The sequence below is a fragment of the Staurois parvus genome, unplaced genomic scaffold (genome assembly GCF_062004578.1).
Source record: "Staurois parvus isolate SC_StPar_1 unplaced genomic scaffold, SC_StPar_1.0 ptg000856l, whole genome shotgun sequence".
Lineage (NCBI taxonomy): Eukaryota > Metazoa > Chordata > Amphibia > Anura > Ranidae > Staurois > Staurois parvus.
In genome coordinates, this window is record NW_028318652.1 from 26807 (window position 1) to 42090 (window position 15284).

Sequence of the window (15284 nt, forward strand, 5' to 3'; positions counted from 1 at the left end):
TATTCAGATTTCTTGCATAAGCCCAGTCATGGCCGGTTTCTTAAAGTGCCGTCTCCCTTTAAAATGGATTTTCCTGCTGTAGGTGGTGTGTGGGGGTCGGATCTCTGGTAAGCCCCTAATTAGGAGATCTTCCGTCCCCTGCACCTGGACCGCAGACATGGGCACCGCAGGCATGGGCACCGCATGCTGAAGGCCGCCTTACTTGTCAGTCTGACGGTTCTCCGCATTTCTCTTGTAACCCTTGCTGGTTTTACACACATGTTTAAAAGATCATTTGAAGATGACACGCCCCCCCCCCCCCCCCCAAACATTATACATTTCCTGAAAGCAGACACCCTAGAGAATAAAATAGCAGCAGTTCCCATTTTTCTTATGTCGCGCGATACGACCGCCAAGGTCTGGGAAACGCAAAATCTAAAAAAACCACACTTTAGGGCGAGCAAATGCAATACATTCCCCACATTTTTGGTAAAGTATAAAAAGACGAGTAAATAGATCCCCGACGTGTCAAACCGCACATTTGTGTGCGCCTGCGAAATGGCGACAAACTTCAGTACGCTGTATTTTCTATAGGCGACGCTTCAAGAGCCCCTACAGGTCATCAGTTCAGTGCTGCGGAGGAGGTCTGCTGCTAGAATGATCGCTCAGGCGTGCGCGGCGATATCTAACGTGTCTATCGCAATCAATGGTTTCACGCGTAGGCGCCCCCGATGCGTGTGTTTATGTTGGTACGTGTGTATGTAGAGGTGAGGGGCCTCAAAAACTTTTTTTGAGGGGGAGGGATGGGATTGGAGGGGGTGTTATGTGCTTGGGTGAAACTTTATTTTTTTGCACAAAAAAAAGTTTTTGCTTAACTTTTTTTTCAAAATCACATAGGAGACGCAAAGTCCCCCATGTGATGATTTTCAGGTGACAGGTTCTCATTAATGTCCAAAAGACCACTAATGTCTCCTCTGAGCTCCACTGGATGCATTGCAGTACATTCCTTTCCTGTCTATTCTAGCCGGGGGAGGTGACAGCGGGGACCCGGAAGTGACAGCGGGGACCCGGAAGTGACATCATACATGCCCTTGGCGGGTCACAGCAAGAAGGGGAGGAGAGTGGCTATGTGTCCACCCTCCTCTCTCCCCTCCACCTGCCAGCACCCGCCATGTCAGCCTTTGGCACAGAGATGGGCAAGCAGAGCCCAGAATGCATGGCAGGAACGCGCACATGCAGGAAAGGCGGAGGGGGAGGGGCGCGCATTACCGGAGACTGTGGAAGCAATCAGGCAGCAGCGCAGTCACCCGACTGCTTCCACCTGACAGGAGTCTGCATGCCTGCTTTAGACCGTCCCGGTGGCTGGGCTGTGACCCCCCACCCCCTGTCAGGTCCGTACGATGTACAGACCTGGCAGCGAAGGGGTTAAAGTATTGATTATAGGAATCGTGAGACATGTTTTGTGCTTTGTGTCCCCTCTGGTGGCGTCTCCCCCATTAGAATCCATTCCGCTCTCTGGGTCTGCTTACACCAGCCACTGCATCGCCAGACAGCCACTGCATCGCCACACAGCCACTGGTGTGCATTGGTTTCTGTTTTTTTTTTTTTTTTTCTTAGTTTTTTTTTTACAAACTTTATTGGAATGTCATGCAGTGACATTTCATTACTTTCTATTGGCCATGGTGCAAGGTAGTGGATTGCCTCACACTGCTGGAATAAAGGTCAGCTTGCCATGCTTTTTTCACCGCAACGGCAGGTGGCAGATGAGATATTTTGCTTCGTCTTGTGGTGGGACTGCGCTGGAATAGCCGGCCAACACGGTCCTGCCGCATCTGGTGTCACTAGATCCTCCGTGACGTTCTCAGAAAGGAGCTGGGCAGGTTCTCCTACCTGGGTTCCCGAATTCCATAAAGTATTCAACCCCTCCCCCACTTCACCCAACACAGATGTATGTTTGAGGTCAAGTTGCTTCTTTTAAGTGCAAGTCGTCCCTTGAGTATTGCTTCCATGGTGCAGTTCACCAAACCCTCATAATGGGCCGGATGTATGAAGTGTCCGGCTTTCATTGCCAACCCTTTCATGTATTGGGAAAGTCCCGGCATGTAGATGTGTGGAGTCCCAACACTTAGTACATACCAGCCTTTGTGCCCCGCCCCTGCACCAGTACATACCAACCTTTGTGCCCCACCCCTGCACCAGTACATACCAGCCTTTGTGCCCCGCCCCTGCACCAGTACATACCAGTCTTTGTGCCCCACCCCTGCACCAGTACATACCAGTCTTTGTGCCCCGCCCCTGCACCGGTACATACCAGTCTTTGTGCCCCGCCCCTGCACCGGTACATACCAGTCTCTGTGCCCCTCCCCTGCACCGGTACATACCAGTCTCTGTGCCCCTCCCCTGCACCGGTACATACCAGTCTCTGTGCCCCTCCCCTGCACCGGTACATACCAGTCTCTGTGCCCCTCCCCTGCACCGGTACATACCAGTCTCTGTGCCTCTCCCCTGCACCGGTACATACCAGTCTCTGTGCCCCTCCCCTGCACCGGTACATACCAGTCTCTGTGCCCCTCCCCTGCACCGGTACATACCAGTCTCTGTGCCCCTCCCCTGCACCGGTACATACCAGTCTCTGTGCCCCTCCCCTGCACCGGTACATACCAGTCTCTGTGCCCCTCCCCTGCACCGGTACATACCAGTCTCTGTGCCCCGCCCCTGCACCGGTACATACCAGTATCTTTGTGCCCCGCCCCTGCACCGGCACATACCAGTCTTTGTACCCCGCCCCTGCACACAGTACATACGAGTCTCTTTGTACCCCGCCCCCGCACCAGTACATACCAGTCTCTTTGTACCCCGCCCCCGCACCAGTACATACCAGTCTTTGTACCCCGCCCCTGTACCAGTACATACCAGTCTTTGTACCCCGCCCCCGCACCAGTACATACCAGTCTTTGTACCCCGCCCCTGCACACAGTACATACCAGTCTCTTTGTACCCCGCACCAGTACATACCAGTCTTTGTACCCCGCCCCCGCACCAGTACATACCAGTCTTTGTACCCCGCCCCCGCACCAGTACATACCAGTCTTTGTACCCCGCCCCCCGCACCAGTACATACCAGTCTTTGTACCCCGCCCCCGCACCAGTACATACCAGTCTTTGTACCCCGCCCCCGCACCAGTACATACCAGTCTTTGTACCCCGCCCCCGCACCAGTACATACCAGTCTTTGTACCCCGCCCCCGCACCAGCTCTTGGCGGTGTAGAGTGATGGACTCTATAGCCCCTATAGCCCCTCCACTTCTATCATGGAATCGTTATCAGTGGATAACTTGCACCTGTTTCACCAACCTGAATCGCGAGAGGTCTGTGGCTGGAGAAGATCTTCACTGTTCGTGGCTGTGAGTGAGTCTCTGCTTTTTAAATAACGACAAGGATTGTCATTAACGTCATATATCCATTGAAAGCCATAATCAAGGAACTTCAGAAATCACCGCTTTTAATAAACCTCTTCTCATGTCTTATTAATGCCGACTGGTTGATTTGTCGCGTATAAAATTCAGAATGAAAAAAAAAATATATATATATATTAACCTGGTTTATATTAAAGTGTAAAGCCTTCCATATACCCGTGAGGTGACTGGCCTCAGGTGATACACAGATGAAACCAATCCTCCTACATAAGTTGTACTTGGTTATCTGCAGCCCTCTCTTCTCTACAGTCAGCCAGAATTTATACAGCTTGTCTGTGAGTTCAGAAAGAAAAAAAAAAAGGGGGGGGGAGTTTGCCGTTTTTCAGGCGGACCCGATCTGTCCATCCATAGACTTCTATGGATCGGTGGGCCAGCATCTGATCCAATCCTGTACACCAAAAACAGACAGATGGGGATCTGTTCCCCATCCATCCAGCGGATCGGATTGGATGACAGTCGGGAGGAAACAGACAGGCAGTTCGTTTCCATTGCGACCGTCCCTTTGAAATCAGCGGGTAATGTTTGTGTTCGCTCTGCAGCAGCAGAGAGCTGTCATCCCCCTGCTCAGCGGGGATCAGTGGAGAGGTCCACCTGCTCAGCGGGGATCAGTGGAGAGGTCCACCTGCTCAGCGGGGATCAGTGGAGAGGTCCACCTGCTCAGCGGGGATCAGTGGAGAGCTCCCCCTGCTCAGCGGGGATCAGTGGAGAGGTCCCCCTGCTCAGCGGGGATCAGTGGAGAGGTCCCCCTGCTCAGCGGGGATCAGTGGAGAGGTCCCCCTGCTCAGCGGGGATCAGTGGAGAGGTCCCCCTGCTCAGCGGGGATCAGTGGAGAGGTCCCCCTGCTCAGCGGGGATCAGTGGAGAGGTCCACCTGCTCTGCGGGGATCAGTGGAGAGGTCCCCCGCGGAGCAGGCAGATCACGCTGATGGATCCACCCCGTCTGAAATGGACGGAAAGCTGAAGTTACACTCAGTGAGGAGAGAGCTGATTGGAGGGAAGAGACAAACCCCCTCCACACAGAAACAGAGCTGAGGCTGTCCATCTGCTGGAGCTCCCTCCCTCTGTCACCATTTATCTCTTGGTGTCAGGAAAACTTGTCAGAAGTGACTCATGCTCATAGCAGAGGAAGGAGGCAGCAGACAGAAATGACACTTAGGCCTCACTGGACGTTTTTACAGCTGCTGTGTTTGCCGTCAGGCGTTTCTTTTATTTCTGTTTTTTTAGCAGCCATTAAACTCCCCAGCATGTTCACCTATGTGTCCATGCACACAGAGGCTTCTCTCAGTGTTTTTTTTGGCAGGGGCGTTTTTAGGCTGAAAAAAAAGCCCCCAGAAATGGTTTCAGACAAAGCGCTGGAGAGGACTGAACTGGCCAGCAATGAGTCCAGATCTCCATCCCATAGAGCTCCTGTGGAGAGATCTCAGACCAGCAGCTGGGGAACGGAACCTTCCAATCTGAGGGACCCGGAGGAGTTGGAGGAAGAAGAGCGACCCAAAATTCCAGCAGAGAGGTGGAGGAAACTCATTGATGGTGACAGGAAGACATGGATTTCCCTTCTTTTACCCAAGGGGTGTGTCACCAAATATTACATGGAGGGTGCCAATAATTTTGTCCGGTCTATTATTGGGGGTTTGGTGTGGAATGGGTCAGATTTGGCTTTTTGTTTCTCTACGTTTTTGTGTCAAAAGAAATAAACATGAGAATGCCGAAACGTTTGTCATTGCAACAATTTTCTGGGTGAAGTGGTTCGTTATCTGACAAAAATGGGGGGGTGGTAAAGATTTTTGGCCATGACTGTACATAGTACATCCAAAGAACTGAACTGGTTCAGGTGAAGAAAAATGCACCAGAATGCATCAAAAATGCACATGCAGAAATGCGTCCGATCTGCGTTTCTATGGTGTGGTCCCATTGCCAAGAAGTGCTGTAAAGGGCCACTCTTAGATGAACACGCCATCCTCTGAATCTCACGAAGGCCATTGGCCAGGCCGCTGACGCACCAGCGAGTCATGTCAGTGTGGCGATATTTGCTGCATCATAGTTACGTGGCTGAAAACAAAAGACAAAGGTCCTTCTAGTCTGATAATCTGATCATTAGTGCGAGAACCAATCACAACCGCTCCCGAGAGATCACCCGAAGGGACGAGCATTTTTCTCGTATGATACCAGAACCAACGATTTTTGTTGAATCGCTAGAGTATTCGTCCATAAAAGAATTTTCGTAAGGCTACTAACCTATTCGATTTCGATATGAGATTAGCAGGCAAAAAGAAACCGGATGATTGTCGCTATATCCGCTCTCCTCGGGCCCCGCGTTCGCTATATCCGCTCTCCTCGGACCCCGCATTCACTATATCCGCTCTCCCCGGACCCCGCATTCACTATTTCCGCTCTCCCCGGACCCCGCATTCACTATATCCGCTCTCCCCGGACCCCGCATTCACTATATCCGCTCTCCCCGGACCCCGCATTCACTATATCCGCTCTCCCCGGACCCCGCATTCACTATTTCCGCTCTCCCCGGACCCCGCATTCACTATATCCGCTCTCCCCGGACCCCGCATTCACTATTTCCGCTCTCCCCGGACCCCGCATTCACTATATCCGCTCTCCCCGGACCCCGCATTCACTATATCCGCTCTCCCCGGACCCCGCATTCACTATTTCCGCTCTCCCCGGACCCCGCATTCACTATATCCGCTCTCCCCGGACCCGGCATTCCCTATATCCGCTCTCCCCGGACCCCGCATTCACTACATCCGCTCTCCCCGGACCCCGCATTCACTACATCCGCTCTCCCCGGCCCCGCATTCACTACATCCGCTCTCCCCGGACCCCGCATTCACTGTATCCCCTCTCCCCGGACCCCGCATTCACTGTATCCCCTCTCCCCGGACCCCGCATTCACTACATCCGCTCTCCCCGGACCCCGCATTCACTGTATCCGCTCTCCCCGGACCCCGCGTTCTCTATTTCCGCTCTCCCCGGACCCCGCGTTCGCTCTATCCGCTCTCCCTGGACCCCGCGTTCGCTCTATCCGCTCTCCCCGGACCCCGCGTTCGCTCTATCCGCTCTCCCCGGACCCCGCGTTCGCTCTATCCGCTCTCCCCGGACCCCGCGTTCGCTCTATCCGCTCTCCCCGGACCCCGCGTTCGCTCTATCCGCTCTCCCCGGACCCCGCGTTCGCTCTATCCGCTCTCCCCGGACCCCGCGTTCGCTGTATCTGGTTTCCCACAGTACACAGAACATGGAAATGCAATTATTTTAGTAAATATAAACTGATAAATCCCTTTTCTCATCAGCAGTATATAGCAGTCTTGTAACTTCTATCAGTGTCCAGCAAAGCACTGGTTAAAGCTTGTAGAAGGAGTTTTCATTTTCCTCTAGGAGGATGCAGAACCCCTGATATCTGTCTGGACAGTGCTGATTGGCTCCGTGTTGATCACATGCACTCCCCCAAGAAAAAAAACAAACCTCTCTAGCAATACACATCAAACTGAGCATGTGCAGAGTGTCTCTACAGATATGTCTTATCAGGAGATAAGAGGGGGAGACTGGAAGAAGGGGAGGATCAGAGAAGACAGGATCAAACAACCTTTTTACACAATGCAGAGGATTAACCCCTTAGGTTCCACAGTGAGTATACCCAGCATGCTTTGCTGCATCTCCAGACTGATGTCATTGTTGGGGGTTCAGGAACACTTTAACTCCTTGATTCCGGCCAGACAGTGAAAGGGATGAGTGAGCTTCTTGAGAGCTCCGCCTACCGGACGAAGAAAAAACCTCCTGGAGCTCAGAAATCAAACAGTAATCGATTATCACAAGTCTGGGTTGTCGGGATTGTTGCCAAGATGTCCATCGCCTGAGGAAAACCCGCAGTATAGCACCAAAAACAGTCAAGTACGAGGGGCGCTGAAGTCACAGCGGGGCGATTGGGTTTATATAATAAAAGAATACATTCCAAGGAGTGGAAACTGCATTTATTTTTCGGCATACTCCCCTGCTACATTTATACACTTCCAGCGTGTAACTAAAGCCTGGAAAGATTTGTCGGGACGCCTGAACCCTCCTAGGACAGCCGGCTTCACTCCCTCATCATTGTGTTCACCGTTCCCACAGAAAGATTCGTCTCCTGTGTGATGTCACGATCGATGATCCAGAATCAGGCGTTCCACGCGCTGAATGTTCACAGGAATGACTGAACCACCGCGGCGGGGAGAGACAGACGGACTGACGGCCATCTTTGAAATTATTACACCATTCAAATGTCTTACTGCGGCTGAGCGTCTCATCGCCGCACGGTGCTTGACGTCTTCTGTAGACATTGGCGGTTCATCGCCTTACTGCGCTGGAAGTCTTCTGTAGATATTGGCGTCTCATCGCCGTACTGCGCTGGAAGTCTTCTGTAGACATTGGCGTCTCATCGCCGTACTGCGCTGGAAGTCTTCTGTAGACATTGGCGTCTCATCGCCGTACTGCGCTGGAAGTCTTCTGTAGATATTGGCGTCTCATCGCCGTACTGCGCTGGAAGTCTTCTGTAGACATTGGCGTCTCATCGCCTTACTGCGCTGGAAGTCTTCTGTAGACATTGGCGTCTCATCGCTGTACTGCGCTGGAAGTCTTCTGTAGACATTGGCGTCTCATCGCCGTACTGCGCTGGAAGTCTTCTGTAGACATTGGCGTCTCATCGCCGTACTGCGCTGGAAGTCTTCTGTAGACATTGGCGGTTCATCGCCGTACTGCGCTGGAAGTCTTCTGTAGACATTGGCGCCTCATTGCCGTACTGCGCTGGAAGTCTTCTGTAGACATTGGCGTCTCATCGCCTTACTGCGCTGGAAGTCTTCTGTAGACATTGGCGTCTCATCGCCTTACTGCGCTGGAAGTCTTCTGTAGACATTGGCGTCTCATCGCTGTACTGCGCTGGAAGTCTTCTGTAGACATTGGCGTCTCATCGCCGTACTGCGCTGGAAGTCTTCTGTAGACATTGGCGTCTCATCGCCGTACTGCGCTGGAAGTCTTCTGTAGACATTGGCGTCTCATCGCCGTACTGCGCTGGAAGTCTTCTGTAGACATTGGCGTCTCATCGCCTTACTGCGCTGGAAGTCTTCTGTAGACATTGGCGTCTCATCGCCTTACTGCGCTGGAAGTCTTCTGTAGACATTGGCGTCTCATCGCTGTACTGCGCTGGAAGTCTTCTGTAGACATTGGCGGTTCATCGCCGTACTGCGCTGGAAGTCTTCTGTAGACATTGGCGCCTCATTGCCGTACTGCGCTGGAAGTCTTCTGTAGATATTGGCGTCTCATCGCCGTACTGCGCTGGAAGTCTTCTGTAGATATTGGCGTCTCATCGCCGTACTGCGCTGGAAGTCTTCTGTAGACATTGGCGTCTCATCGCCGTACTGCGCTGGAAGTCTTCTGTAGACATTGGCGTCTCATCGCCGTACGGTGCTTGACGTCTTCTGTAGACATTGGCGTCTCATCGCCGTACTGCGCTGGAAGTCTTCTGTAGACATTGGCGTCTCATCGCCGTACGGTGCTGGACGTCTTCTGTAGACATTGGCGTCTCATCGCCGTACTGCGCTGGAAGTCTTCTGTAGATATTGGCGTCTCATCGCCGTACTGCGCTGGAAGTCTTCTGTAGACATTGGCGTCTCATCGCTGTACGGTGCTTGACGTCTTCTGTAGACATTGGCGTCTCATCGCCGTACGGTGCTTGACGTCTTCTGTAGACATTGGCGTTTCATCGCCGTACTGCGCTGGAAGTCTTCTGTAGACATTGGCGTCTCATCGCTGTACTGCGCTGGAAGTCTTCTGTAGACATTGGCGTCTCATCGTCGTACTGCGCTGGAAGTCTTCTGTAGATATTGGCGTCTCATCGCCGTACTGCGCTGGAAGTCTTCTGTAGACATTGGCGTCTCATCGCCGTACTGCGCTGGAAGTCTTCTGTAGAGATTGGCATTTCATCGCCTTACTGCGCTGGAAGTCTTCTGTAGACATTGGCGTCTCATCGCTGTACTGCGCTGGAAGTCTTCTGTAGACATTGGCGTCTCATCGCCGTACTGCGCTGGAAGTCTTCTGTAGACATTGGCGTCTCATCGCCGTACTGCGCTGGAAGTCTTCTGTAGACATTGGCGCCTCATCGCCGTACTGCGCTGGAAGTCTTCTGTAGATATTGGCGTCTCATCGCCGTACTGCGCTGGAAGTCTTCTGTAGACATTGGCGTCTCATCGCCGTACGGTGCTGGACGTCTTCTGTAGAGATTGGCGTTTCATCGCCGTACTGTGCTGGAAGTCTTCTGTAAACATTGGCGTCTCATCGCCGTACTGCGCTGGAAGTCTTCTGTAGACATTGGCGTCTCATCGCCGTACTGCGCTGGAAGTCTTCTGTAGACATTGGCGTCTCATCGCCGTACTGCGCTGGAAGTCTTCTGTAGACATTGGCGCCTCATCGCCGTACTGCGCTGGAAGTCTTCTGTAGACATTGGCGCCTCATCGCCGTACTGCGCTGGAAGTCTTCTGTAGACATTGGCGCCTCATTGCCGTACTGCGCTGGAAGTCTTCTGTAGACATTGGCGTCTCATCGCTGTACTGCGCTGGAAGTCTTCTGTAGACATTGGCGGTTCATCGCCGTACTGCGCTGGAAGTCTTCTGTAGACATTGGCGCCTCATTGCCGTACTGCGCTGGAAGTCTTCTGTAGATATTGGCGTCTCATCGCCGTACTGCGCTGGAAGTCTTCTGTAGATATTGGCGTCTCATCGCCGTACTGCGCTGGAAGTCTTCTGTAGACATTGGCGTCTCATCGCCGTACTGCGCTGGAAGTCTTCTGTAGACATTGGCGTCTCATCGCCGTACGGTGCTTGACGTCTTCTGTAGACATTGGCGTCTCATCGCCGTACTGCGCTGGAAGTCTTCTGTAGACATTGGCGTCTCATCGCCGTACGGTGCTGGACGTCTTCTGTAGACATTGGCGTCTCATCGCCGTACTGCGCTGGAAGTCTTCTGTAGATATTGGCGTCTCATCGCCGTACTGCGCTGGAAGTCTTCTGTAGACATTGGCGTCTCATCGCTGTACGGTGCTTGACGTCTTCTGTAGACATTGGCGTCTCATCGCCGTACGGTGCTTGACGTCTTCTGTAGACATTGGCGTTTCATCGCCGTACTGCGCTGGAAGTCTTCTGTAGACATTGGCGTCTCATCGCTGTACTGCGCTGGAAGTCTTCTGTAGACATTGGCGTCTCATCGTCGTACTGCGCTGGAAGTCTTCTGTAGATATTGGCGTCTCATCGCCGTACTGCGCTGGAAGTCTTCTGTAGACATTGGCGTCTCATCGCCGTACTGCGCTGGAAGTCTTCTGTAGAGATTGGCATTTCATCGCCTTACTGCGCTGGAAGTCTTCTGTAGACATTGGCGTCTCATCGCTGTACTGCGCTGGAAGTCTTCTGTAGACATTGGCGTCTCATCGCCGTACTGCGCTGGAAGTCTTCTGTAGACATTGGCGTCTCATCGCCGTACTGCGCTGGAAGTCTTCTGTAGACATTGGCGCCTCATCGCCGTACTGCGCTGGAAGTCTTCTGTAGATATTGGCGTCTCATCGCCGTACTGCGCTGGAAGTCTTCTGTAGACATTGGCGTCTCATCGCCGTACGGTGCTGGACGTCTTCTGTAGAGATTGGCGTTTCATCGCCGTACTGTGCTGGAAGTCTTCTGTAAACATTGGCGTCTCATCGCCGTACTGCGCTGGAAGTCTTCTGTAGACATTGGCGTCTCATCGCCGTACTGCGCTGGAAGTCTTCTGTAGACATTGGCGTCTCATCGCCGTACTGCGCTGGAAGTCTTCTGTAGACATTGGCGCCTCATCGCCGTACTGCGCTGGAAGTCTTCTGTAGACATTGGCGCCTCATTGCCGTACTGCGCTGGAAGTCTTCTGTAGACATTGGCGCCTCATCGCCGTACTGCGCTGGAAGTCTTCTGTAGACATTGGCGTCTCATCGCCGTACTGCGCTGGAAGTCTTCTGTAGACATTGGCGCCTCATCGCCGTACTGCGCTGGAAGTCTTCTGTAGATATCGGCGATTTTTACGCCTTCGTTCACAAGAAACGTCCTCGCCACACGCCGTTCCACGCACACACCAGCACTGTTGTCCGCCATCTTGATTAATGGTCTCTGGACTGGCCCGGGACATGTGCGCCCCCTATTGGTAACAGAACACACTTGCTGCTTACTACTGCGTGTCGTACCGCCACGCCGGCATCCCTGTATACCTGGAAACTGAAACGTCCCGATTCGACTCGTACAAAGGCGAAGAAAATGACCCAACTGCCATCAATCATTAACCACTTGTCTGCTGGGCACTTTTACCCCCTTCCTGCCCAGGCCAATGTTCAGCTCTCAGCGCTGTCGTATTTTGAATGATAATTGCGCGGTCATGCAACATTGTACCCATATAGCAATTGTTCTAATTTTTATTTTTCACAGAAATGGAGCTTTCTTTTGGTGGTATTTAATCACCACTGGGGGGGTCGTTTGTTTAGCAAAAAATAAAGGACTGGAAATGTTGAAAAAAAAAGGTTTTCTTAGTTTCTATTATAAAATTTTGCAAACAAGTAATTTTTCTCCTTCACTGACGTGTGTTGATGAGGCGGCACTGATGGGCTGCACTGATGAGGTGCCACTGATGAGATGGCACTAGTGGGCACTAAATAAGTGGCACTGAAGGGCAATGATAGGCTGCACTGATGAGGCAGCACTGGTGGGCCCTGATAGGCGGCACTGAAGGGCAATGATGGGCTGCACTGATGAGGGCGGCACTGGTGGGCAATAAAAGGCAGCACTGATCTCTAGCACTGAAGGGCAATGATAGGCTGCACTGATGAGGTGGCACTGGTGGGTCCTGATAGGCGGCACTGAAGGGCAATGATAGGCAGCACTGATCAGGTGGCACTGGTGAGCCCTGATAGGCACCACTGGTGGCTAGTAATTGATGGCACTGATAGGCGGCACTGAATGAAGTGGCGCTGGTGGGCACTAATATGCAGCACAGAAAGGCAATGATAGGCAGCACTGATGAGGTGGCACTGGTGAGCTCTGATAGGCACCACTGGTGGCCAGTAATTGATGGCACTGATAGGCGGCACTGAATGAAGTGGCAATGGTGGGCACTAATAGGCAGCACTGATTTGCACTGACTGGTGGCACAGATTTGCAGCACTGATAACCACGGCACTGATAATCGGTGCAGATGTCTCCCCTCACAGTTGCCGGTTATGGACCGTATTTTCCTCGCTCTGACAACGTGAGGAAAGTACCGCTGATAACCGGCAACTGTGATCATGGTGATCAGATATGACTGGACACAGCTGATCGTGTGGTAAAAGGCTGCTGTGATTGGCCCTTTACCATGTCATGTGATCAGCTGTGCCCTCAGCAATCACAGAGCGCCAGGTTCGCGCTGCTGGGGGCCGCGTTCTGGGAGGACAGCAAATGACGCGCTCCCAGAACTGCACGACCGCGCTGTAGCTGACATTCAACAATAGCGCGGTCAAGAAGTGGTTTGTTAGTAAATGTCCTTCTGTCCGCTCACAAGGAACCACAGCGCCCTCTGAATGTACACTCTGTGGGTTCACTCGGCATGTAATGATCTGCACGGCATGCAACCCATTCATCATGTATTGCAGCTTGCTTGAAGGATCCATGGCCGCTAGGGGGAGATGTGAGCACAAAGAAGGCTTCCTCATTCGGCAGAAAAACCTTCACCTTGTAAAACAACCCGTTCAGTTTAACATAGAAATGCAGGCAAAACGTTTGTGAATAGATAAAAACAAAACAGTATAAACACCTTCCTTTTTTTTATAAGTGATCACATGACTTTCAGTAGATTGGAGTCCACCTGTGGGACATTCAGTTGATTGGAGTCCACCTGTGGGACGTTCGGTTGATTGGAGCCCACCTGTGAGACGTTCAGTGGATTGGAGTCCACCTGTGGGACATTCAGTTGATTGGAGTCCACCTGTGGGACGTTCGGTTGATTGGAGCCCACCTGTGAGACGTTCAGTGGATTGGAGTCCATCTGTGGGACGTTCAGTGGATTGGGGTCCATCTGTGTGACGTTCAGTGGATTGGAGTCCAGCTGTGGGACGTTTAGTTGATTGGAGTCCACCTGTGGGACGTTCAGTGGATTGGAGTCCACCTGTGGGACTTTCAGTTGATTGGAGTCCACCTGTGGGACTTTCAGTTGATTGGAGTCCACCTGTGGGACGTTCAGTGGTTTGGAGTCCACCTGTAGGACGTTCAGTGGATTGGAGTCCACCTGTGGGACGTTCAGTGGATTGGAGTCCACCTGTGGGACGTTCAGTGGATTGGAGTCCACCTGTGGGACGTTCAGTGGATTGGAGTCCACCTGTGGGACTTTCAGTGGATTGGAGTCCACCTGTGGGACGTTCAGTGGTTTGGAGTCCACCTGTGGGACGTTCAGTGGTTTGGAGTCCACCTGTGGGACGTTCAGTGGTTTGGAGTCCACCTGTGGGACGTTCAGTGGTTTGGAGTCCACCTGTGGGACGTTCAGTGGATTGGAGTCTATCTCTGGGACGTTCAGTGGATTGGAGTCCACCTGTGGGACTTTCAGTTGATTGGAGTCCACCTGTGGGACTTTCAGTTGATTGGAGTCCACCTGTGGGATGTTCAGTGGATTGGAGTCCACCTGTGGGACGTTCAGTGGTTTGGAGTCCACCTGTGGGACGTTCAGTTGATTGGATATGATTAGGAAAGGCATAAACCTGTCCATAGACGGTCCCACAGGTAACAGTCAGGGCACAAACCAAGCCATGAAGTCCAAGGAATCGTCCGTAGACCTCCGAGACAGGATTGCTGCAGCATTGAAGGTCCCAACAAGCTCAATGGCCGCCATCATCCGTAAATGGAAGAAGTTTGGACCCACAAGGAGTCTTCCCAGAGCAGACCGCCCGGCCAAGATGAGCAATGGAGGGAGAAGGGCCTTAGCCAGGGGGGTGACCAAGCACCCGATGGTCACTCTGAAAGAGCTCCAGCGTTTCTCTGTGGAGAGAGGAGAACCTTCCAGAAGAACAACCATCTCCGCAGCTCCACCAATCAGGTCTGTATGTTAGAGCGGCCAGACGGAAGCCACTCCTCAGTAAAAGGTAAATGGCAGCCCGCCTGGAGTTTGCCAAAAGGCACCTGAGGGATTCTCAGACCATGAGAAACAAAACTCTCTGGTTTGATGAAACAAAGACTGAACTCTTTGGCCTGAATGCCAAGCGTCATGTCTGGAGGAAACCGGGCACCACTCACCACCTGGCCAATACCATCCCTACTGTGAAGCATGGTGGTGGCAGCATCATGCTGTGGGGATGATTTTCAGCAGCAGGAACTTGGTGATCACCGGGTGCTGGCAGGGAATATCCAGCCAGGACCCGGTGATCAACATCTGTAGCCGCCAATGGCGGCGCGTGTCCCCTACCCGGAGATACAAAATCACGTGTATATACATGTGTGTCAGCCCTGACACCCTGTAACAGTATTTCTGCTATAGGACGGCAGGGAGGTGGATGGTTTCTGATGCCGGGAGATGAGCACAAGATGAGCGATGGAAGGAGAGGGGCCTTAGCCAGGGAGATAACCAAGCACCCGATGGGCACTCTGAAAGAGCTTGAGGTTCTGCAGCAGCTGGCGTGTGATGTAAGAAGAGGTTCTGCGGCAGCTGGCGTGTGATGTAAGAAGAGGTTCTGCGGCAGCTGGCGTGTGAAATAAGAAGAGGTTCTGCGGCAGTTGGCGTGTTGTATAAGAAGAGGTTCTGCGGCAGCTGGCGTGTGATGTAA